At 38.0% G+C, this 3,604-nt stretch overlaps 1 protein-coding gene across 1 annotated transcript in view; it reads left to right on the top strand.

Annotated features, from left to right (window-relative positions):
- Positions 1-2,182: 2,182 nt before the first annotated feature.
- LOC118413796 (synaptic vesicular amine transporter-like) overlaps positions 2,183-3,604 on the top strand; it is a 61,700-nt gene continuing 60,278 nt past the window's right edge. Inside the window, 1 exon segment of the mRNA XM_035817327.1 lies at positions 2,183-2,268. The gene's annotated coding sequence lies outside the window, so the exon portion shown is untranslated.

The following is a 3,604-nucleotide window of genomic DNA, read 5'->3' as shown; positions in this document are numbered from 1 at the left end:
GTGCTGTGTAGAAGGCAGCAGGTTATAGAACGCAGAGGTGTTTAAAAACACTCCCGATTTGTGAACACTTTATTCGTCTACTACTACTTCACGTATTTCTCTTCCGTATACATGTAGTCTCCTTGGGCATATGACTGGTATGCGTTACACAATCGCGTGGTTAACGAATGCTTGTCCATGTAAACAAACGCCAATCAAAAACCAATTGCACAAAAGAACATTGCATGAGATGAAACGTTACCCGTTAGTAGTAGAAAAATAACCGACTCCTAAGATCTGGCCCTTGAATCAGAGGAGAGAGATATATTCCTGCCCTCCGAAGATCTGTTAACTTACATGTATCAATAACTTTCTTGCAAATTCACGCCCAAAAGCTACGTGAAAATATGCAGGGGAATGCCATAATGATAAATAAATAAAAAAAATAGGATCGAATAAATCTAAAGTTACGGTAATGAAATAAACGTAAAGTGAAATGAAGGTCGTCGTCTAAAACTACTACTTATTTAAAACGGTTGCTATTGGATTTCATATTGATTAATAAGTTTCTTCTACCATATCTAACGTACAGTATTTACAAGTTCTTTCGCACACGGGTAACTTCTTATATCGTCCTTTTTTCTATTTCAAGGGGGTGAGCAATAATTCTCACTTAACTAATTGCACAGCGCAGATCAAAATCATCTAGTCATTAGTAAATATTTTTCCATAGTGTACGCTGTCTCACATGTCTTGTAAAACCTTAACTTACCGGTATATTCAAATTATGACAGAATGTTGCATATACATGTCAGAAAGTCTAGACTTTAACATTTCACATACAGATTTAGTATCACAGGGTAATCTACATGAATAGAACAAGTATTAATATCCACTACAATCTAATATTTCATTTAAACGTTGAAACAATGATCTTCTACTGTGACGACTATTTGCGATAGAGTTATGTTGAAACGAAAGAGACAGAAAGCTTACAAAGGGTGTGTAACAGGATCCATCTGTACAAGTCGCAACCAATAACAAATAATCCTGATAGATGGAAATCTACCCAGCTCTGCTCTAGATGCTAGATTACTAGTTTCTGAAAACTCCAAGTATATTTTTGCAAAAGCGATGATGCGAAATTTCGATAGTAGAGCTGTCATTTATGGATTCGGAACCCCAGATTTCGCATCCATATAAAAGAATTGGCTTAATGCAGGGGTCAAATATTTTTAAAAGGCATTTTGGTGAAACAGATGAACGGATGTTTCAGACTGTACATAGCTTCCCGATGAAGTAATATTCAGGCCCAAGTAACAATAGGAATAAACTGTCTCCACTGTTTCTTGCCCAAACGAAAATGTTTGGTTTGGGAAAGACCGACCGGATTTATTAAAGATAATGACTTTTGTTTTCTTCGAGTTAACGTCAAGTTTCCAGTTAGTACAAAAGTTTCTTAATTCATTTATTGCATTTTGCAGTCCTTTATCGGATTCGAAAAATATAACGACATCATCTGCGTATAACAGGCACGATACGAATAAGTTGACGTGTGTGTGTAACGGAGGTGGTGAACATTCAGCATCATCAAACACATATACAAGGTCGTTTAGGAGAAATCAAATAAAATGGGGCTGAGATGCAGCCTTGCCCGACTCCCTTCATAGTTGCAAACAATGGTGTTAAACCCGATTAGGTTGTGACACACATCTGGGGTTTTGAATACATGCATTGAATTAACTTATAGAAATTATATTACATGTAATGGAATTGAGTGTTCCAGAGAGGGAAAGTGTTCTTTTTTTAAGTAAAAACTTAGAATATGGATAGACATTTGTTTGCTTTGGCTTTTTACGTAACTCAAACGTTAATGGCAAACGAAATCAGTAACAAAAGAATAGGGTCAGCATACTTTTTATTTCGTTACCGCTTCTTGTTTTTATTGCTAATGGTAATGTACGAAATGGGCTACGAGTGCCAATTTTGCTTGTTTACTTTAGATCTCAGAGCCTGTCTTGGCGATAGGCACTCGATCTGTGCTAAGATTATAACCTCTTTACAACCCCGCTTTGTTTGTTCAATCTCACTTCTGGTTTTGTAACCCACCATCTGTCATGTACCGCTAGTCCAATTGTCTTTCTCTCAATTAGCATAATTGTGTAGTCTGACGCACAGGACGTGACGTCACATCTAACTTTGGCGTCACGAAGTGGTTTTACGCAGAAAGCAAGACTTTGATAGATTAAGGTGGCGCATTGATGCCTGTTACTTCCGTGAAAAATTGAGGTACTGTATTCAATGGGTGTGTTTCGTTGTTTGTTAATTTGTCTGTAGTGTCTGTAGTGTGTGTCTGTAGTTATGTTCTGCAGACTGGAAGTCTGCCAAAAGGTACGGTGGGGATGGTGTAGTAGAATACTTGAGGTATTGGTAGTCAAGTTGTTTGCTTCTCGGGTTTAATATGTTGTAGACTGACAGGATCCCATTTAGAGCTGGCTACCTCCATGAAAATTGCGGTATTTGTTTTTTTAGTGTGCGAGTGTCCGTGTGTCTGTCTCCCTGTGTGCGCGTGCGCGTGTGTGAATTTGTGTATGTGTGTGTGTTTGTGTGTGTTTGTGTGTGTGTGCAGACCGTCTGTCTGTGTTTCCGCAAATTTGTGTTCAGCATAACTTTGTAATCTCTGAAAGGATTGTGGTGATATTTGGAATGTGGATATGGGTTGAGATATGCCTATTGATACAGCATAACATGTTGTGGATATGCCTATTGATACAGCATAGCATGTTGTGGATATGCCTATTGATACAGCCTAACATGCTGTGCTACCCCTACGGCTGATTAACAGGCTATGGGACGAACGAACGAACAATATGGGTCGAGAGGACAAAGTTGAGGTTGCTTGTTCGGCCATACTATTCCAAATAATCTATACTATATACGTACTTTGAAATATGAAATTGATTGTAGGAATTATTCTCAGCTTGTATCCGAGAATCAAATCGTATATTCCTCTAAGCTAAGAAAATCAAGAAGAAAATGATAATTTTAGAAAAAAAAAGTTGACCATTGATCATTGAAGCAAAGTGGACAAAATCAAAGAACAATTTGTTACGAACTTGATACAATTCTCTGTTCTTTTATTGTCCAAAATCTTTGTTTTGTATTCTGGTTAAATTTTTTAGGTTTCTTTAGGTTTGCTTTTGCTTTTAATATACACAGGGCACATATATCTTCTAGTCTGAACATTATCTTCGTTCACAAGACCTTTCTGCCCTCTTCGCCGCCCAGCGAATACTCAATACGACGCAAAATTACTCGTGATACACTTTCGTCAATTACAGCCCATTATACCCCCAATCTTGTAGCATTAGCGATTTTTTAATCCCCACACGCATGGGGAAATGACGGTTACCGTTTCATGGTTACGGCATAAAAATGTCTGCCCGCTCAAAAGAAGAACTATGATTACAAGGCATTGATCCCTAATGGGCCATGCGTTGTAATTGTGATGGGGCAATTTTGCAATGTGACATATTTGACCCTTAGTTACATGCACGCAATTCTCCTTCGTGTTGCCGTGCGGAGAGGCCTACTGAAATTGACTATCTGTAAGTGTATCTATATA

Source organism: Branchiostoma floridae, chromosome 4, assembly GCF_000003815.2.
Source record: "Branchiostoma floridae strain S238N-H82 chromosome 4, Bfl_VNyyK, whole genome shotgun sequence".
NCBI classification, from domain to species: Eukaryota; Metazoa; Chordata; class Leptocardii; order Amphioxiformes; family Branchiostomatidae; genus Branchiostoma; species Branchiostoma floridae.
The sequence above is the reverse complement of the archived record's forward strand: the minus strand, read 5'-3'. Positions and strand labels throughout refer to the sequence as shown.